The sequence below is a fragment of the Cydia splendana genome, chromosome 2 (assembly GCF_910591565.1).
Source record: "Cydia splendana chromosome 2, ilCydSple1.2, whole genome shotgun sequence".
In the NCBI taxonomy this organism is placed as follows: domain Eukaryota; kingdom Metazoa; phylum Arthropoda; class Insecta; order Lepidoptera; family Tortricidae; genus Cydia; species Cydia splendana.
In genome coordinates, this window is record NC_085961.1 from 7,361,476 (window position 1) to 7,385,192 (window position 23,717).

Genomic DNA, 23,717 nt, shown 5'->3' on the forward strand with positions numbered 1-23,717 from the left:
GTACACCAAGATCTTTCATAAAACACCTTCAGAACCCACTTTTAGAACGAGTTTTATGAAAGATCTTGGTGTGCAGTTCAGGATGTTGTCAAAATGAAAGTGGTCTTTGGTCTAGAAGTGGGTCAAAATTAGTTATGTGTATTTGGAATGTTTCAGCCATTGACTCTGCAATGAATTATTTAAAAAAGCGGCCAAGTGCGAGTCGGACTCGCTCATGAAGGGTTCCGTAACAGCAAGTAACATAATAAAACTGCGGTTTACGGTTTATGACGTATTAAAAAAAACTTCTTACCAAATCTTGTTCAAACCAATTTTCGGTGGAAGTTTGCATGGTAATGTACATCATATATTTTTTTTAGTTTTATCATTCTCTTATTTTAGAAGTTACAGGGGGGGGACACACATTTTACCACTTTGGAAGTGTCTCTCGCGCAAACTATTCAGTTTAGAAGAAAATGATATTAGAAACCTCAATATCATTTTTGAAGACCTATCCATAGATACCCCACACGTATGGGTTAGATGAAAAAAAATTTTTTGAGTTTCAGTTCTATGTATGGGGAACCCTAAAAATTTATAGTTTTTTTTTCTGTTTTTGTATGAAAATCTTAATGCGGTTCACAAAATACATCTACTTACCAAGTTTCAACAGTATAGTGCTTATAGTTTCGGAAAAAAGTGGCTGTGACATACGGACGAACATACAGACAGACAGACAGACATGACGAATCTATAAGGGTTCCGTTTTTTGCCATTTGGCCACGGAACCCTAAAAATTACTTAGAATACCTTGATTGGTGGATTATGAAAGCTTTATGAAAAAGCTCTTCATGTATATTCACAAATCATGTAAGATTCAAAGTTATTTTTCTGTTTCTGAATTTACAAAGGAAATTGTTCCGCCGATAACTTCTTTCAGCTGATGCAACTACAGTTAGCTCGTGAAGTGGGTTCTGAAGGTGTTTTATGAAAGATCTTGGTGTACAGTTCCGGTTGTTGTCAAAATGAAAGTGGTCTTTCGTCTAGAAGTGGGTCAAAATTAGTGATGTTCATTTCGAATATTTTTGCCACGGACTAGGTCATAAATTATTTAAAAAATAAATCTTAGAACACCTAGGTGAATAGATTCTGAAAGCTTTATGAAAAAGCTCTTGATTAACATACACAAATCATGTAAGATTCAGTTTTTTTTCTGAATTAACAAACGATATAATATTGTTCCGCCGATAACTTTCTTTCAGCTGATGCAACTACAGTAAGCTCGCGAAGTGGGTTCTGAAGGAGTTTTATGAAAGATCTTTGTGTATAGTTCCGAATGTTGCCAAAACGAAAGTGGCCTTTCGTCTAGAAGTGGGTCAAAATTAGTGATGTTAATTTGGAATATTTTGGCCACGGACTTATTCAATAATTATTTAAAAAAATAATCTTAGAACACCTAGAACAATAGATTCTGAAAGCTTTATGAAAAATCTCTTGATTTACATTCACAAATCAAGTAAGATTCAAAGGTTTTTTGTTTTCAGAATTAATAAAGGATATAATATGGTTCCGCCGATAACTTTCTTTCAGCTGATGCAACTACAGTAAGCTCGCGAAGTGGGTTCTGAAGGAGTTTTATGAAAGATCTTGGTGTACAGTTCCGAATGTTGTCAAAACGAAAGTGGTCTTTCGTCTAGAAGTGGGTCAAAATTAGTTATGTGTATTTGGAATATTTCAGCAATTGACTCTGCAATGAATTATTTAAAAAAATACTTAGAATAGCTAGATTGGTGGATTATGAAAGCTTAAAATAAAAGCTCTCGATGTAAATTTTCAGTTTATGTAAGTTATGAAATTTTCTTTTCGTGAAATGAGTTTACAAAATCGTTCCGCCGCTAACTTTATTTTATCTAATGCAGCTACAGTTATCTCGCTAAGTGGGTTCTGAAGGCGTTTTATGAAAGATTCTGATGTACAGTTTCTGATGATGTCAGTTAGACAGTGGTCTTCTGCCCGGAAGTTGGTCAAATTGATAAATATATGTCTAGAATCTTTAGAGCGCTGACTATTATCAATCGTTAAATCTTTGATTGTCAAAGAAAGTAAGTTTTTTTAACAGAAAAATGCAAGGTTTTGTCAATAGCTTTTACAAATAATAGACTTGAAGCGTTTTGTATGCTAGGAAGTAGGATTTTCTTTGTTTGATAAGCACAAAATTCTACGACCAGTCACAATGCATGTTTTTCAGCTACATAGTAAAATTTATGATGAAATGTTCTTAATAGAATTGATGACATTCAACTTTTCCTTACTCTAATGTACTTACGCTCTTTTTAACGACGAATAAAAACATTGAAAATCTCGACTTCTTAATTTGGTCGGGTTATTGTTCGCCGATAACTTCACACCGGTATTATTAAGGACCGTGTTTGACAACTTGTAGGACGATCGACAGCACCGCATTTTATCAATGGTATCGATATTATTTAACTTTTGTCCTACAATGTGGTTAATCTATCTAAATGAAACGCCACTTGAAAGCTAGTTAAATCTCTCAGGTCTCAGGCAGTAAATACATTTGAAAATAGCGAAACAACAGTTTAAATCACAGTAAGTGAGCTTAGTTTACTGCATTTTAATTAGTAATTATGCTGAAAAATCAATAACATTTCAAACACAGTACAAATATTTTAGAACATTTATATTGTACTCCATTTTAAACAGTTTTTGCTGTAAGTATTAACTTCTCTTTACTTGTTAATATAGGAATAACGCGAGACCTTTACTGTATTTTAATCAGTAAAGTCTCAAAATTCACAGCCGACAACTTTATTACTGCAGTTTAGTTAGTTTTACCTCACTAATTTTTAATTTACTAAATTCTTCTGATTTACTGTACATGGATGCTTCGATTTTTATATGTTCCCATTATCATAATCGCACGTGGACTATATACATGTGTGCGTCTTGACATGGTGGTCCAAGAACAAGAAAAAACAAAAAATCGCAAAAGTAGCACTTACTGTTGTTTAAGTACTGCACGGCAGTGCCCTGTAACAAGGCTAACACAATATTGAACGAGATTACAGAAAAATAAACCATTATGTTTTTGGGGTTTCGCACGATTTCGATGAAGATTAAATTATAAGTTTTACAACAATAGGTAAATTTTACAAAATCATTACTTTACTCTTAATTTTGATCACGTCAGTCTAAAATTTACCTACGAACAACTTATTCAAGTACATTTGTACTTCTGTAACTTAGTGCATTGCATTTATAAAACTGTATATACAATACAGTACAGTGTAGTGTAGGTTTCCTCGAGAGCACGAATCTGAATCATTTTTTTATTCATCTCGAGTTACAGAGGTTAAATGAATAAATAAATAGTAAGTATTAGTACATACGTGTAAAAATAGTAAGTAAGTATAGTAATACATACCTACGCGTAAATTATGGTTTTATTTTTTTCTTCGAGTTACAGAGGTTTGTTTATAATTTTTACATGTCGTAGATAGGGTATAAATATTTAATTATTTTACAACGACCATGGAAATTTAACTGATTCGAACAAAAAAGATATCTTAGTCATATAAAAATCTGGAATGGGATGCGAATGGAAAAATCTATTCCACTTTTACCCACTTATCGCGCATTCCTTTAAAAACGAAGCCAATAAATTACAGTACAACCATTCTACAACATTTCGGTACGATCCGCAGCCGGCGCCGGGAGTTTGGTGTCCCGGAGGAAATCCGACCGATCGAATCATGGTCACTGAGTTTGTGAAGTAACTTCGACTTGTTTTTAGGGAGCGTTTCGGATCGGTTTAGCTCTGAAGTTTGAGAAGTGCTTGTGTTTTAAGATTGCGTTGGGATTGAGACTGAACCAGCGTCACTGCTGCAGCGTTGCTGTGCAGCATTGCTATACAGAAAATATTCATATCATATCTATTGTTTCTGTCAGAACAACATTCATTCATTTTGTAATGACTAAGATTTAGTTACTATGTGTTTTTGTTTTGAGCGTCATGGGCACCTCTGCGTCTGGAACGGCGCGGGACGAGTTGTTTGGCTAAGTTGTGGCTTTGTTTAGTTTAGTTTATACTTAATTTTAATGTAATGTTTGTAAGTACCTACCTCTATATTGTAATAATGTAATGGAATCTTTATTATGTTTGTTTGAAAAAACGAAGTGTATTTTGTAATTGTCATTTTCTATTATACAATTACGTCAGATTCTACCCAAAACCCGATTATCATTCTAGGACGGACTGAAATAAGAATAACAATTCTTCAAAAGGCTTATTAAATAATGAACCTTCTGTATTTTTGCAATTTAACTACATTTCAAGAAAAGCATAATTATCAAATTTAAACATAGCTTTTGAACCAATATTCATTTACTAAGTAGTTTCGACGGTCTGTGTGTCAGATAAGCCTTACTTGCGAAAGCCGTCTGATTTTTCAGCATTGCCGTGGCACCCGTGGCATTCGATAAAGAATAGTTTCTAGTTCTACATCCACTGCAGCTCGGCAAGAATAAGGCACCTATTGAGAAAAACTGTTCAAATAGGTACTGGTGTGATGATTTTGAATCATAAATATTTAATAAGTACAATTAATTTGGATGACATTTGTACCTACAGCTAACATTTAATTTTCCTCGCGTTGGTGTGGTGAAAGAAACTATGGTTCATTCAGTAACAAGGTTTTTCGCCTCTCGTGCCTTAAAACACTCTTTTCGACGATTTTTTACGCTTGTGGTCCTTAAACTGGTTTGTAAGAATACCTTAAGAATACACGAGTGAAAAAGTGATGATGAAAAATTTAATATCTGTTAGATTGCATGTCTTCCTCTAATCAGTTCTCACTACTGATATGAAAAGTTATAAGTTCCACACGAGACCGAAGATATTTGCATCTCGTGCTTATGATTCCCTTGGAAAATTATAATCACGAGCGTGTATAATTTATAGAATAAATAATATTATTGAAGCTTTCGTTTGCACGGGACTGAAAATAAGCACTCGAAAAATTATCCAACTTTGTTGCACAAACCTATATCTTTCAAATGAAATTGTGTCAAAGTACCTTGTAAAAACATGTTGACGGCATACCAGCCTAGTCGGTAATAACACTAATAACAATAACCATACCTACCTACGAAGAAGGAGGTCCCGGGTCCGTCCTGCCCATCTTGGTAAGGGCATTTCCTTGTGTGTTTATTAGGTACTAATATTTGTTCTTGAGTTATGAAGTATTTCTATGTATATATTAGTATTTTTAAATAACTATATAGGTACTATAATATATCGTCGTTTAGCACCCAAGCCTTACTGAGCTTGCAGGCCGATCTGTGTCAATTCCTATTTATTTATATTTTATCACACACTTTTTCCGTTAAAAATTGTGTTTTTCCACTTTTTCTTCCTAATTTAATAAATGCATGATATAAGTTGAATAAAATAATTTGACCTGTCGTACTCTATTATATGAATTGAGTCTACATACTATCCAATAACTTAGCTACATACACCTACGTATTATACATCGCAACCGCGTAGGGTCAGCAAGTTAACAAGGAGCCTGCAACAGACGGCTGTTGACGCACGAACGGCTTGCGGTAATAGGAAGTTTTTATTCCGAGGTACAGTCAGCAAATAAAGTTTCTTTGTTACATATAATGTTAAAAAAGAGAGCAGTCCAAATTGGGTGAAAATATACTTATACTTATCTCACATTTTCTATAGATAGGTATTATTTTTGTCTAAGTAAGCTTAGATATAAAAACGTATTGTTACTTGTAGAATTTTGAAAGTATTTGAAAAATGTATGCTTTCTTGTGTTTTTTTTTAGAAACTTGCATGCCTTAAAGCAGAACATTAAAAGAAATGCACGTTAAGCACCACACATGTCCATTGCCTACGGTGACCGCTTACTACCAGATGGGTCGTGTGCTCTGCTTGTTTACCATCGACGTGGTTTTAAAAATATGTATGACCATCGAATTGCCGCCAAGGAGTTTCCGTTACATAACCTATGAATGGAACCTATTCTACTAATACTTACTCATATCATAGTTAACGACACTTAAGTACCTTAGGTACTTAAGTGTCTCTGACTTTCAAGCTTCCGCGTGGGTATGGGTACTGACCCTTATATGGGTTGCTGATTCGCAATAGAAGATAAAATAATATTTTATTAGTTGCCCTCTTTTCCTGTCGACTATTGCCCTGTTTCAGGGCAGTGACACTGAATTGAACCATCGCACGTCGGACACATACGACAAAAACCTTCTCTAGCAATCAGAAAATCATTAAATGTCATCCAATGTGATACATTGAACCCATCCTAGATAAATAAAAAAAGCGAGCTTCAGGGCAAGCACCTCGACAATAATGAGCATCCTCAGAGTGATCAATACAGATACACGCAGAAATGTACTTAAATAATAATACATCTAAGGTTGATAATGAATCAAAGGAAAGGAACAGGTGATGTGATTCCGTTCTTTGACAAATATTTGTTGACCAACTTAACCGAACAAAGCTCTGACAATAGGGGATCTAACTGGAAGAGTTTGTATTGGAAATTTGCCCTGTTTATTGGCCTAGGTGTTTGCCAAATATTTATTCAGTCTGTCTTGAGTTAAGTTTGAGTAATGAACTTCAACGAGGATAAGTTGTTGACTTGATATTCAGGATAGCATTTAGGTTGTTTGATATACGCATTCCCTAAGTATAAGACATAAAGAAATGTCGGTTCTCAAAGTTGTTTTCAGTTTCTGAAATTCTGTGTGGTATCTTTAATAATTATGTTTGATATATTAACTCACAATTTCCGTACACTAAGTACATACATATCTAGGGCTTGCAATCCGGATATCCGGATATCCGTCTAATTTACTATCCGGATTTAGATTAGGTTGATATCCGGATAAAACGAATAATTCGAATATCATTTATGACAAAAATATCATTAATTTATTTTAAGAAAACTATTTCAAAGACGTTAAAATCATAACGTAAACGATGTCGGTCGATTTATTTATTTATTAAGATACATTTTTGCGGTATAAAAACTGATTATTTAAGTATTCCTCCTTGATTGTCGTCTACTCCCTTATTTTTTTAAATATTTGGGAACAATCTTATGCAGATCGACCTAGCTCCGTAAAACGGACAAAGTAACTTTGAATGTACTTGTACAGTGCAAAAGCGCTGCGCTGCATTATTGTTAGCGTCTGGATACATTAATAATTACGTGCGAAAAGAACTAAAATAAAATGGGTCCAACGGAGGAGAACTTCGGTTGATATTGAACTGATGAACGAGATGCAGTAGCTGTTTAGCAGATATAAGAAAGATTTAGCATTCTGCATTTGAATAAATCTGTAATGAAAGCCTTGATTGACCTTTAATGCTATGTAATATCTCAGCAGTTAGAAGATGTAATCGATTCTCTAAATATCATCAAAACCACGGCCAGTACCATATGTCAATAAGACGCCAATTTCTTAACTGAAGAAGAGTTTAACCATAATTATATAATTCATGGTTGTAAAATTTTAATGAATTAAACGTCAAATATCTTTTGATCATCTGAAGTCACTTAAGAAATTAATTTCGCAGCGCAGGGTGCCAATATTAAGCGGAGGGTTGAAGTATCTCCATTAACTATATATTGTTAAAAAATAAAATTTTCCGAAGGTTGATTGTCATGTCACAGTAAAGCTTCAGAGAAAAAATTTACCAAGTGATATTCGGACAATAAAATTTCAACGAAAATGTAGAACTCCTAAAAATACCTTAGCATTTGCTGTTACGCAACCTTTTATACGTAAAATTTGAGTCTATTACATTTTTTATAAAGTTCGTGTGAGTTTTCGTAAATAAAAAGCAAATATTCGAATTATCCGTTTTATCCGGATATCCGGATAGTAAAATTAGAAATATTCGAAATATCCGGATACAAAAAATGGACGGATAATGCAAGCCCTATACATATCTGTAACTTTTGGGAATAAAAAAAAACAATGTTTGATTTTTCTATGTTTGTATGATTTATGAAAGAGCTATGAGTTATTTTCTCAGTGTAAATATTACTAATAAGCGTGCGCAATTCAACTAAAAACTAAACAAATTATGTGAGAAGCGCAGTATGATTCAGCCAATGTTATGAAAAGATATATCAAATAGACTCGCTTTTGTAGAACGGTCTCTCGACAAAACGAAATGAGGAAACGTGGCACTCAACGACAGTCCTAGAATTCCTGTATTTAATATTCATTCATTATAATCACGATGAACTCTTCGTAATATTTCATTCTTGAACCAACTTTTGCAGTCATTTATTTTACATTAAAAACGAATCTGCCTGCATCTGCAAGGCACACATTAATCCTTCAAATAAAAGGCCAACGAGGCACGTGTTTTTAGCAACGTGTATTTGATTTTCTATATGATAATATGCCTTGCCGTTGGTGTACCTACCTAGTTATCGAACAATTGCTAACGATAGTAGAGGGTCTAAAAGGGGCCCACTGATTAACAGTCCGCCGGACGGTATCGGCCTGTCAGTTACAACAAAATTTTGACAGTTCCGAACAACTGACAGACCGATACCGTCCGGCGGACTGTTAATCAGTTAACCGGTGGCGTGCAGTCACTCTGCCGCGCGAATTTGAATATACACTTACAGCTACTCGCCCTATTATTGGAATACACCATACATCACTCAGACCAATCGTCACGTACTGACATTGATTTGATACTGTTATTTCTTAAGGGGCCCACTGATTACATGCCGCCGGACGATATCGGCCTGTCAGTTACATGCAAAATTTGACAGCTCAGAACAACTGTAATAGGCTGATATCGTCCGGCAAATTGGTAATCTGTGGGTCACGGTCACTTTATAACGTTTCTATAAAATTTTCTGGCTTTCTTTCTTCTTTAATAGAAGGTAAAAAAGAGGCAGCTTTCGTAGAGGCCTATACAAACTTACTTACATTTTGAAATCTAAAATCTAAATGATGATATTTTGGTAGGTATTACTTGCCCGTGCGTCTCGCTCGCGCCAATACATGTACGGACAAAATATACTCACAAATGTCAAAAAAATTTGATGTCAAAATGTAGGTAAGTATGCTCGAATTGGCCTCCTGTTATCATACTCAGCATACTCTGTACCAGACCGTATACAGTTGAAATCTAATTTACGTAAACGATGTCTGAATGAGAACTGTATTTTTACAAAGGGAAATAAGCAATTACTCTTCCTTGGAATTCTAAATAAAACCTTGTTAATATTTAAGTTGCTCTTTTGGATTGTTAATGCTACATTCTTAGGTAAGTACTGTTATTTCTAAAACTGAGTTTAAGTAAATGAGAATTTTCTGATGTAATTCAAACATTGCCGTCTTGTTAAAAATTAAGAAAAGGGTAGCATGTCTTTATATAAAAACATATTTACCAAGTTTTCCTTACTTCTCTGTAATTATTGAAATATTAGTAGCTATTAAAGATAAAATACATAGGTACCTATTAACATAAGAATAATTTCTATTACCAACAACAACAATACAAGATACAACACAATACAAACATACAATATACAATTATTCTCTATAATTTTGGCGTATTAATTAGAATAAGGATACTTACAAAATATAACAGGTCAATTCGAATTATTTATTAGATCTGTTTCCAATATGATACTGATCTGTCAGTGACAATTAGTGATATTTCCTCAACCAAAAACATCACTTTTGACACTGACAAATCGGTATCATATCGCTGTGACATCTTATAAGTATTATTCGAATTGGGCCGAGTGTATATGATGGTTCTCAAGAATCAGTCTAGTCACGTCTTTGAGATCGCAACGAGTTCAAATGTACATTTCCAACAGTAAATATGCGATCGTTGTTCCGCGTTCAAAGCTCGTTACGCGTTTGGCTGAGTATGCACTCGTGTCGTGCTCAGAAAGCCTAGCCAAGATGCCAATCGTTTGCGCTATAGTAAACGAAACTGGCGGCCTAGCCAAGGTGACGATCGCTTGCGCTTCGCTATCGATACGCTTTGTGTGTTAGACCAAAAAAAGTCTGCAGAGATTTTGATAGCCCACGCAGTGCAAGTGTTATTTTAAACGTCAAACTTCTATGAAATTATGACGTATTTATAAATAACACTTGCACTGCGTGGGCTATCAAAATCGCTGCAGAATTTTCTTGGTCTAACTCTATCACTCTTCCATATTAGTATGCCAGTGACAGTTGCGTTTCCTTCACTACGTAGCGTTAGCGATTGGCATGTTGGCTACGGGGCCAATATAAGTGAGCCAAGTAGACATTAGCGTTTCAGTGCGTTCGAATTGGGCCGATTGTTAGCCATTCGTAAATCTTATTGCAATTATCTGGGGGCCTAGCCATGATGACAATCGTTGATAGCAAATGCCAATCGAAATTAAAATAATATATGTATACAAGGTGGCTAAAAAATAACTGCATTCCCGTTGCCAGACAGGTTTTGGGATTGTAATGAGCAACTTTTACTGGTATCGTCTTGGGTCGTCCCATTCGTTTTTCGTCAAGTTCTTAAATTAGTCCCATTCTGCTTTCGTCACTCATTGTACATTGAAAGCCACCGACGATTGTGACGAATGTAGAATGAGTGACGAAAGCAGAATAGGACTAATTTAAGAACTTGACGAAAAACGAATGGGACGACACAAGACGATACCCTTTTACCAGGTAAAATTTATTTTCGGGATTTCGGGGTTGGTCCCATAGCAAAAGTTGCTTAGTATAATCCCAAAACCTGCCTGGCATCGGGAATGCAGTTATTTTTTTGCCACCGTGTATTGAATCGAAACTAAAATAATGTATTAATGCCATTCGGCATTAAGTCCGCTATTTGTACATTGTTGTATATATTTTGTTCAATAAATTTTAAATAAATAAAAAATAAATATAATCACGTAACTTTTGTAGCATCTGCCATTCCAATTTTTTTTCGTTTGTCGTTTGTCGATGTACGATTGACATCTAGGCTAGGTCCCAATGTCTACTCTTCTTCTTTCCCCTGCCCTTATCCCACGTTATGTGGGGTCGGCACAACATGTTTTTCTCTTCCATTCTCCTCAGCACTCACTCCTTTCTTTCTCATATCCTCTTTCACACAATCCATCCATCGTTTTTTGGGTCTACCATACGCTCTCCGTCCATCAACATTCATCCCTAACATTCTTTTGCCTATATGGCATTTATCCCTCCTCATTACATGCGCATACCACGCTAACCTAGTACTCTTCATTTTCTCCGTTACTGGAGCTACTTTCAAACTTCCTCTTATATACTCATTCTTAATACGATCCTTTCTCGTCACTCCACACATCCATCTCAGCATTCTCATTTCCGCTGCGTGCACTCTTCTTTCATCCGCTACTTTCGTCGCCCAGCATTCTGATCCATACATTACAACGGTCTCACTATCGTTCTGTATATTTTCCCCTTAAGTTTAAGGGGCATTCGTGGATCGCAAGTTGTTCCAGAGACCTGTCGCCATTTCATCCATCCCGCATTTTTATTTTTCACGTCTCGGTCGATGTTTCTGTCACCTTGGATGAATGACCCAAGTACCGGAAGTCAGAGCAGACTGGTAGGGATACACCATCTAAGGGAATATGGAAAAAACTGGATAGACCACCGAAATCGCAGAACATGTGCTCCGTTTTGGTTCTGCTTATTTTGAGTCCCACACTTTCCAGCTTTTCTTGCCATTTTCCCAGCCTGCTCTGGACCTCAAGTGCATTTTCTCCGACAAGAACAATGTCGTCGGCAAACAGCATACACCAAGGTGCCTCCTCCTGTATGTTCGATGTCAGAGCATCCATAACCAACAAAAAGTAGTATTAGTAGTATTAGTAGTCCCAAGGTCTACTAATAGTTAGCGGCTACAAATATAATGACCACCAAAAAATACTTTGGTACCCTAAATAAAAAAATCATGCTTACCAAAAAAAATTACTGAACACCAAAAAAATAAGGCCTAAAAATACAAAAGTACCACCGTTTTAATTACGACTCCACTTCAAATTGTATTCAAATACCAAATATATTGAATGATCACCAAAAATCATTAATGATCACCAAATCTTGAAGACCAAATTAATTACAAAAAAATGTATACATATTACCAAAAAAAAGGTGACGAAGTGGATTAATTAATTTAGTATCCTCCCGCATACCTACCTAACCTAACCTAACCTACTTTTCTAATAGCATTTCGTTATGCTACTAGAAAAGTAGGTTAAACTGCTATCAGTTTGAACTGCTATCAGTTAAGTGTGTTAGGTTAGGTTAGCACTGCGACCCTTACAGAAACGAAATGGTACTAGAAAAGTAGGTTAGGTTAGGTTTGAACTGCGACCCTTACAGAAAAGAAATGCTACTAGAAAAGTGGGTTAGGTTAGGTTTGAACTGCGACTGTTACAGAAATAAAATGGTATGGTATCTTCACAGAACCGAACTGCTATCAGATAAGTGGGTTAGGTTAGGTTAGAACTGCGACCCTTACCGAAACGATATGCTACTAGAAAAGTGAGTTAGGTTAAGTGGGAACTGCGACCCGTATAGAAACTAAATGCTACAGAAAAGTGGGTTAGGTTAGGTTTGAACTGCGACCTTTACAGAAACGAAATGCTACTAGAAAAGTGGGTTAGGTTAGGTTTGAACTGCGACCCTTACAGAAAAGAAATGCTACTAGAAAAGTGGGTTAGGTCAGGTTTGAACTGCGACCCTTACAGAAAAGAAATGGTACTAGAAAAGTGGGTTAGGTTAGGTTTGAACTGCGACCCTAACAGAAAAGAAATCCAACCTACTAGAAAAGTGGGTTAGGTTAGGTTTGAACTGCGACGGTTAGGTTAGGTTTGAACTGCGACGGTTACAGAAATAAAATGCTACTAGAAAAAGGTTACAAAGTGGATTAATTAATTTAGTAGTATAACGATATATTATATATTTGCACATTTTTAATTAAAAGGTGGTTACAATTTTGGTGGTCATTTACTATTTTTGGGTTTAGAATGATTATTTTGGAGTCATTTGCTTTAATAGAATAGCAAGATTTAAAAATTTGGTTATAATTTTATATTAAAATGGAGTTCTAATTTTGGTGGTCATTTACTATTTTTGGGTTTACAATGATTATTTTGGTGTCATTTTATTTAATAGGATAGCAAGATGTAAAAATTTGGTCATCATTTCACATTAAAATGGGTTTGAAATTTGGTAATCATTTACAATTTTTGGGTTAATAATGATTAGTTTGGTGTCATTTCCTTTAATCTATATATACATATAATAAAGCTGAAGAGGGTCGAAAGTCTGTACATGGAAGATATTTGAAAAAAAGTTGGCTGGGGATACTTAGAATTGATCACAGAACACGTTCCAACAGTTTTTAGAATTTTTGTCTGTTTATCTGTTTATCTGTTTGTCTGTTTATTTGAACGCGCATCACGTGAAAACGGCTGAACGGATTTTGATCAAAACTTTACTAATCTGTCGAAAAAATCCCCGGCCAGGTTATAGGCTATAAAAATTTAACCCCTAAAAGGGGCTGTAGCCACAACACACGATTGACTTAGGTTTGCCCCTGAATCGTATGGCGCTACTTAGGAAGGAGGGGCAAACTTTTTTCAAATATGTGCTAACACTATAGAGTACCCTGGTAAACTAACAGATGGCGCTGAATTTAATACGATGTGACATAAATAAGCCACCGAGGAAGGATTTTGCCAAATTAACTCTAAGTTTAGAAGACCCCTCTTCTAAAATTTCAATCAATCGTACGGATATCAACAAATTTAATTGAATAATTGTGTTGATTTAATAATACAACAAAATTAAACGACAGTAAATTAATTGCCCCTCATTGCACAGTGCCATCTTTTGGGGAGCTGAGTAAACTTAAGTAACCAAGAAAACTAATAAAACCGGGCAAGTGCGAGTCGGACTCGCGCACGAAGGGTTCCGTACCATAATGCAAAAAAAAAAAACAAATAAAAAGCAAAAAAAAAACGGTCACCCATCCAAATACTGACCACTCCCGACGTTGCTTAACTTTGGTCAAAAATCACGTTTGTTGTATGGGAGCCCCATTTAAATCTTTATTTTATTCTGTTTTTAGTATTTGTTGTTATAGCGGCAACAGAAATACATCATTTGTGAAAATTTCAACTGTCTAGCTATCACAGTTCGTGAGATACAGCCTGGTGACAGACGGACGGACGGACGGACGGACGGACGGACGGACGGACGGACGGACGGACGGACGGACAGCGAAGTCTTAGTAATAGGGTCCCGTTTTACCCTTTGGGTACGGAACCCTAAAAATGAGTTTACATAGTTAAGTAGTGGTAAAATAAACAAACATCAACAACACGCGTATAACTGCATAAAATTATTTAAAATTATTTATTTTCTCCGTCATGAATTATACCTAATCGTAATTATATCGCATCCATATCAAATCCATATTCATACGTATCGCCTCCTTAAGCACTTAATAATGGCCACGAAGGTGGGTACTTTGAAAAAAAAAAACATTGACCTCTGTCATTTGCAGTGCCGGATTAACCATTTTAAGCAAAATAAGCACTTGCTTAGGGCACCATGTCTAGGGGGCACCAAAAATTATCGAAAAATTTACGCGTTCCCTTCGCTCGCGTTTTCAATAACTTTCTAACATAATTATGATAAATGTGACATTCGGTTGGCGACTGCAGCAGCATTACTCTGCTGCAACGTTACTGCTGCAGCACTTGACTGTCAATTTTTGTGATAAAATGATGTGACTGATTTCCACACTAAAAGTAAAAATGTACAACTGTCTATCAAATTGCGTTTTTTTATATCGAAAAATTGTCGCGCACGCTTTGCTCGCGTTTTCAATAACTTTCTAAGATATGATAAAGTGACATTCGGGTGGCGCCTGCAGCAGCGTTAGGTACTCTGTTGCAACGTTACTGCTGCGGCACTGTCAATTTTCGTGATAAAATGATGTGACTGATTTCCATACTAAAAGTAAAAATGTACAACTGTCTATCAAAATGCGTTTTTTATATCGAAAAATTTTCGCGCTCGCTTCGCTCGCGTTTTCAATAACTTTGTAGCATATGATAAAGGTGACATTCAATTTTCGTGATATAATGATGTGACTGATTTCCATACTAAAAGTAAAAATGTACAACTGTCTATCGAATTGCGTTTTTTATATCGAAAAATTGTCGTGCTCGCTTCGCTCGCGTTTTCAATAACTTTCTAACATATGATAAAGGTGACATTAAATTTTCGTGATATAATGATGTGACTGATTTCCATACTAAAAGTAAAAATGTACAACTGTCTATAGAATTGCGTTTTATTATATCGAAAAATTGTCGCGCTCGCTTCGCTCGCGTTTTCAATAACTTTCTAAGATATGATAAAGGTGACATTCAATTTTCGGGATATAATGATGTGACTGATTTCCATACTAAAAGTAAAAATGTACAACTGTCTATCGAATTGCGTTTTTTTGTATCGGAAAATTGTCACGCTCGCTTCGCTCGCGTTTTCAATAACTTTCTAGGATATGATAAAGGTGACATTCGGGTGGCGACTGCAGCAGCATTAGGTACTCTGTTGCAACGTTACTGCTGCGGCACTGTCAATTTTCGTGATAAAATGATGTGACTGATTTCCGTACTAAAAGTAAAAATGTACAACTGTCTATCAAATTGCGTTTTTTATATCGAAAAATTTTCGCGCTCGCTTCGCTCTCGTTTTCAATGACTTTCTAACATATGATAAAGGTGACATTCAATTTTCGTGATATAATGATGTGACTGATTTCCATACTAAAGGTAAAAATGTACAACTGTCTATCGAATTGGGTTTTTTTGTATCGGAAAATTGTTTCTAACATATGATAAAGGTGACATTCAATTTTCGTGATATAGTGATGTGACTGATTTCCATACTAAAAGTCAAAATGTACAACTGTCTATCGAATTGCGTTTTTTTATATCGAAAAATTGTCGCGCTCGCTTCGCTCGCGTTTTCAATAACTTTCTAACATATGATAAAGGTGACAATCAATTTTCGTGATATAATGATGTGACTGATTTCCATACTAAAAGTAAAAATGTACAACTGTGTATCGAATTGCGTTTTGTTTATATCGAAAAATTGTCGCGCTCGCTTCGCTCACGTTTTCAATAACTTTCTAAGATATGATAAAGGTGACATTTGGGTGGCGACTGCAGCAGCATTAGGTACTCTGTTGCAACGTTACTGCTGCGGCACTGTCAATTTTCGTGATAAAATGATATGACTGATTTCCGTACTAAAAGTAAAAATGTACAACTGTCTATCAAATTGCGTTTTTATATCGAACACTTTTCGCGCTCGCTTCGCTCGTGTTTTCAATAACATTCAAAGATGTTTATGATAAAGGTGACATTTGGGTGGCGACTGCAGCAGCATTAGGTACTCTGTTGCAACGTTACTGCTACGGCACTGTCAATTTTCGTGATAAAATGATGTAACTGATTTCCATTCTCAGCTGAAATGCAGCAATGAACGTCACTCAATTTACCTAAAAAATTCAATGTAACCTTGATGACCCTAGGGATAGTGGGCACCATGGTCTAGAAATACTTAGGGCATCAAAATATCTTAATCCGGCACTGGTCGTTTGCGGACTCAAACGATTTGGGACTCGCATTTTATACGCATTACCATGCCTTCCCGAAAAAAATCGAATCATTCGCGAACGTTTCGCAACGCATTGAGATTACAAGGGGCACGTGGTCTTCCTCAGGAGTCTGAAGAAGACCACGGTAAGTATGGCGCTCTAGCCAGGCAGGCCGCTTCGCTTTCGCTCGCGCGGGTATACCTTACTGTATCGTCCAATATACACCTACTACTATGTCGTTTAAATCCTTAGAGAATATAAGCAACGGAGACGCCATGTCTATAATTTTCGGTACAAAATAGTCTGGCGTGTTTTGCGGGGGAGGGGCATATCAAATGTGTACCTACGTAACGTAAACATAGCCATATCAGATAAACGTCGATTGACCATTGGCCGCCTATTTTCGACAGAGAGGAACGCCTGTTAATGACCACTCCGTTTGGTTATATTCTCTAAGTTTAAATCACGTGTAAAATTTGAATAAGGGCGAATAAAACTATTGATTTTGGACACTGACTTAATATTAGAAATAGACACACAGAGCGGAACAAAAACGTCAACAAAATGTGGGTCAGAATGACATTAGCGGCAAATTTGCATTGATGATAAAAACGCTTACGTAAATTTTGAGTCAAGATAAATGTTTTGTACGGAAAAGAACTTACTGTCGTAAGCATTAAGTGTCAAATTTGTAAACATTAGTACCAACACTGTTAAAACTTTAAGTCCGATGGCACTAAATGTAACGTCACCATTGTATTTACGTCAAACAACGTCAAACGAGAATAATGAACGAATGGAGTCCCTTTGGTACATTTTAATAGGTACAGAAAAACCAAAGTAATAAATGAAACAAATTTAATTTGGTCGGGAGTTCAAATAAAATTTATTCATGGTAACAACCCGTGTAAGTTATCATAAAACAAATTTATTTTTTAATAAGTAAGTATACGTCTTAAAATACTATTTTCCTTGAAATAAATGTGTATTTTAGATCTACATAATACTCTTTGCACTTTCGTTCTTTGCAATATAGTGCATGGGGACATTTAGGTCGCTACTGGTACTGATTGGTTATGGTCTTTATCAAAAAAATCCTGTGGTTGTCACTGTGTTCAGACAGGTTTAGCATTTACAGTTAGTCGATGTAAGCCCTTATTGGTCGTGTATATGTCGGAAACAGGGAAATGGGCCGAACGCACAAGTGCCGTTTTGCCTTGTTTAAAACTGCATCACCCCTATCTCTTGCTATAATAGCAGTCCACTCTGCACGTCGCATAGGTTTTCTTGGAAATCTTGAATTTAAACATAATATATCTTACGAATTCCATATAAAAATAAAAATATATTGACCTCACATCGACTCATTAGATTTTTGTTCCTTCACATCCCTTCTTTGGTACTAACAAAATAATTTATTCAAAACCATGAAATTACCACCAGATTACATAAATTATGTAATGCTATCCAAAGAACTAACCAAAAGAAATGCATTCCATGCTTTTTCCTTGTTTTATCTTTGTTATTTTTGCATATTTTTACGACCATTTTACGACATTGTTGACAACTTCACATTTGAGCGGTCCATACAAGACTAAACGAAAAAGTAACGCGTGATCTGTTTTAACGTTACTTTTGCGGGGCCATTTTATGCGGCTGATTGGGTATCCAGTTCTTATTCTATATCAATGATTTTGGAGTGTAGTTTTATTTAGTGGTACCTAATTGTAAAATATTTTATCTGGACTTCAGTCCTCTAGCATATCCATAATATAAATTACTGACCCTACCTTGTATATACATTCTAGAAACAGCAAACTTTGTACGAAAACACTTACACCTATACCAAATGCGTAAAGACTTAGTAGCAGGTACCACGAGATGTAACAATTTATTAGCTACTCCGACATGTAATCTAGCAATATATAAAAATAGCCCCCACGTAAGATCAATCAAAATATTCAACAAGCTTCCTCATAATATATCCACTGAGACGAAAGACAAAATATTTAAAAGAAAACTCATTAACTTACTTACCGAGAAATGTTATTATAGTATCGACGATTTCCTAAATGATGATAACCTTAATTAATCAACTAATCTAACCTACTTTTAACGATGTAAGGACATAAATGTATTTTATTCGAATAAACTATTATAAATGTAATTAAATTAAGATATTAGAGAATTAAGTAAAAATTAAGTGTTTAAGTAAATGTAAGACAGCTACAATCATATTGTGACACCCTCACAGGGTAACATGTACGCTTCCTAACATTGTATTTAACATCATGTATTTCTATGCATCAATGTACATGTATGCAATAAATGACAATAAACAATAAACAATAAACATATGTCAACTTTACTTCACGTTCCGCCTCCAGGGGAGGGAGAGAAATTAGGATTAGAAATTAGCCGCTTACTGACACAGACCGAATTACACGCGGGCGGAGCCGCGGGCACAGCTAGTAGGATAGTAAAATGTAATAAAATTGGTAATCATTTCACATTAAAATGGTGTTATCATTTTGGTGATCATTTATTATTTTAGGGTGGTAAAGTAGATTTTTTTGGTATTAAATTTTACAAAATCTGGTGATCTGTTAAATAGCAGCCATATTAGTTAGCTAAGAATATGATTAGTACCTAATGCAGTAAACTGAGGAGTAAACATGAGATTTTTTTGACTAAAGACTTATTTACCTAATGGTACCTACCCTACACAGCGATCCTCGAGGAAGGATCTGAGTTTTGTTAGCCTAGATGGCAGCGACCCTACCTGCGAAACTGGTGAACCTGGATTCGATATCGGATATCGGCAAGAACAAGGACTTTTAAAGTGTTTTGAAATATACCTATGATCCATTTTAATTCTCCTCGGAAATAATACGATTTAAATAAATAGATCTCTGCTTTTATATGCGTTTCGAGCAGCTTCCATAAATAGGTTACATTTAACGCGTGTAAGAAATATGTTATTAAGTTCAAGCATTCCATATTGGTATTAATGTAGTAACATAACAAAGCCTATTTTCCCCCATCGGTGTCACGCGTCTAACTCGACCAATAAAGCGAGCAGTTAACATTAATTTGACGGCGTCTTGACACTTTTCTGCTGTCGCTTCTGAGACAGCGATTAATCTGGCTTTGAATTTGTTTGTTTTGAACCGGCTATGGAAGGGGTCATAAGGACGAACTTGTACTGTGATTTTATACCTATATATATTTTAAAAACTGAATTCCTCAAGTATAACTAATACCAAGAAACTAATAGTCTTCGATTTCAAAATCAATCTACTTACAAATTTCAGTGGCTTGTAAAAAATATCTAAGGTGTGAGTAACAACGTAACATAATCATTTAGTAATCTGTTTTGAATTTTAGCGTACATAAGTATTAATAAATATAGATATATCATTACCGATCAATAGCGGAATTTCTCAAACTCGGAATTAGACGAACTACGCTAAGTTTTCTTGCCAAGTGCTTCGTCACGTATGGTACTTCTATGGGATAATATGTATTGTCTGTATTGTTACTGCTAATGCCTGTGATCGTTGCAATGGCATTGGTAATTACTTCTAAGATCTTCGAGTAGCTTATTATATTTAATCCAATCGGATGTATTTTCTACACCAGACAAAAAACACACTACGCCGTAGGACACGTCTACCTTTACCTACTGTACGGTTCTTTAAAATATTATTCTAGGTAACCCTATGTACTCGTACAGTTTTACCTACATAGCTGCATAGGCAAGTTACGGATTTAGACGAATTTAAGGCAAACAAAAATATTCCTTGACCTTAAACTATACGAAAATAACAAAACCTTGACCTAAAAAGCTACTACTATAAATTAAGGGTGGGAGCTGTTTTTTTCTTCCCCCTTTTTGGCGTGTAGACTAACGTTAAACGTACATAACCTACGGAAATAGTTAACTTTAGTTTAACCCAATAAGGAACCAGTAGAAGGTCATATTGTATTGTGAAGTGTAAATTGTTTACACCTGTTTAATTAAGCTTCCGAAAGGAGGCTTGTATTATTTACTCATTTACTCAAAAGAATTACCAGTTACTAAGCCACAAAACAGCAATTTCACGCCTTAGCGTAAAATGACCCAAAAGCTCACCTAACAATGGTCGTATTTGCCATATAACCACAGACCACCTCAAGTACTAGACAGAGCACATAAGTCAATCGAGGTCACCTCACATATACTTTCCCGTAGAAATTTAGTATGGCAAAACGCAGTGGCGGTACTTCCATACAAGCCCAAAAGCCGGGCTTGCCTTAGTTGTCTTACCGAAATTACGTCGTCATAAGATCAATAATCAATATAGATTATTTTTAAACCGCGCGCCAAATGAACCCATATTATTAAATTCAACCTACAGCGCGCGGATCGCGGCGCCAGCGTGTTGCAAAATTTTGGTGGTGCCTCGTCCGCGCGAAAGAAATCAGGCGTAGGATGTTCTAGCTATCCTGCTCGCACTCGTCGGCTTGCAACCGGGCTTGCTTTTTCGTCCCGCTCTTTGCTACAAACCGCCATAGAACGATGTAACTATTTGATGGTATGTATAGCAATTTTATAAGGCGATTTAAGCCTGGCTTTTGGTGTGAAGTTAGCTGCATAAGTTCGCACGGGCACGCGTTTACTTCAAGTGTATTATTATTTAGTCGAGCCGAAAGTAACGAAAGCTCAATTTATTTAAGTGAATTTGTATTAAATAGTGAATGTGGATTTGTTCGTTTGTTGTGTCGTTTATAAGTGTTAACAATGAATGAAGTTGTTCCTTGTGACGGTATGAGATGCGTCCACGTATTACTCATCGAAGACAAGGTAACATCGTTAAACTTTGTAGAAAAACGGTATATCATTTCCAACACCCGACTTGTGTATTCTCAGATAAGTCAGTCGCATTAAGAGAACATTTTGTCCGGCCGTTTACAAAACACAAGGATTGTTGGTTCCCTCTAATTAAGGCGTAATTAGAGTGATATAGAACGAAACATGCAATTTGCAAACTTCAGTGTTCGCGGTAGGCCCTCTGATATATTTGTAAAATTCTATCTAGTAGTTATAGTAGTGCCTAATATGCCCTGTGCGCTATTATGATAGCTCGCCGCGATACGCTAGCAAATTCATTTGAGTCCACGGAGTGAGGTTGGACATTTATTACGAAAACATATCTTTCGGCTTGCCTTACTCCGAAACCCTAAGCACGCCACTGGGAAAACGACCGCTTATTTTATTTCAGTTGCGCCCACAATTAGGACCACTACTCCAGTATTTTAAAAATATTTATAATTATTAAACTTCAGGAGTGTTCTTAGGTTATTATAGTATAAAATAGCGTAGAATACAAGTCTATTGTGCTGCTGGATTCGTAGCATTTTATAAGTAAATTGTACATATGTGTGGTGACCTCGAGCTCTTTGTAAACGCTTCGTAATGCGGTGTATGTGTAGTCTGTGCATATAACTCTCCGACGATAAACAAAGGAACTTTCCATATAAACTAAAGGCAATAGTATCCAAGTTTGCCGGATCGAGTCGGAACAACTTGGCGGTTTTATTTGTTTTCTGGGCCGGTCGTAAAACGCTAAGTTGTGTCAAGAGTTTCTTGATTATAATGAGATGTTTCCTCCGATTAATATTGTATTGTGTTGTGTTGTATTGATTTGTATTGTTGAATTCAGTTTAGTCTGAATCATCATCTTCCTCGCGTTATCCCGGCATTTTAGCCACGGCTCATGGGAGCCTGGGGTCCGCTTGGCAACTAATCCCGAGAATTGGCGTAGGCACTAGTTTTTACGAAAGCGACTGCCATCTGACCTTCCAACCCAGAGGGTAAACTAGGCCTTATTGGGATTAGTCCGGTTTCCTCACGATGTTTTCCTTCACCGAAAAGCGACTAGTAAATATCAGATGATATTTCGTACATAAGTTCCGAAAAACTCATTGGTACGAGCCGGGGTTCGAACCCGCAACCTCCGAATTGAAAGTCGCACGCTCTTACCGCTAGGCCACCAGCGCTTTCAGTTTAGTCTGAATACCACTGTAAAATATAATTTTACAAATTATGTAGGTACACCTTTACAATCACTACATCTGAAATAGAAATTTGGAAAATTTTACCAACACATCACGAAAAGCACAATTATCAACATTTTAAGAGCCAATCGATAAGAATTAATTATTATTGCTCGCAATGCATATGAGCGCCCTCACATCGACGTAAATAACGATGTACACAAACCAGCAAAATACACGGGCGAATGATATCAATATGAAACCAAATTTACATCAATTTGTAAGTAGGAATCGGTGGACTCAACTCCATCCTAATTATTACTGTATATGGGGCGTTATCGATCAAAAGGGACCTTATTGTTAATGGCGCTTACGCCGCACAGCGTCACGCGGCATTGTATTTATATCGGAGCATCGTTAATAATGGCGCAAGCGCCCTCAAACAATAAGGTCCCTTTTCATAGATAACGTCACATATTGTTGGGTATTAACAATTTTACATATGGCAATATTAAGGGCCAGTACAGATGGACTGCACTGCAACCCCACTGCAACTTGTAGGGAAACTGCACGCCGACGTTGCAGTTAGAGTGCAGTGCGCGTGCAGTTCCCATACACATTGCAGTCGGGTTGCAGTCCGTATGTATCGGCCCTTATAGTAATATGACAACCGTGATTTTGCTATTTGAATGTCTAATAAAGCCGCTATTGCTGCTGTGACAGCGATGCAGGCAGTATCGGATGACGTTATAATTCCGAACCTATTACCTCGTGCCCACTGGTGCGGAGAGATAGTGGTTAGTCAATGTAGCTATCACCATTTTCAACGGCGATGAATGCTCATGTACCTAATGTACGTACAGTGTGGCTAGAATAACACGCTGGTAGCTGTGTGTGTTTGTTTTTTTTATTGCTAATAAGTGTTAAATATATGTCATTTATTTACAAAAAA

The 23,717-nt window shown here is 36.2% G+C and overlaps 1 long non-coding RNA gene across 1 annotated transcript in view; it reads right to left on the reverse strand.

Moving 5' to 3' along the window:
- Positions 1–263: 263 nt before the first annotated feature.
- LOC134803200 (uncharacterized) overlaps positions 264–23,717 on the reverse strand; it is a 238,342-nt gene continuing 214,888 nt past the window's right edge. The window contains exon 2 of the long non-coding RNA XR_010145956.1: positions 264–769. This is a non-coding gene — a long non-coding RNA (uncharacterized LOC134803200). The remainder of the gene's footprint in view (positions 770–23,717) is intronic.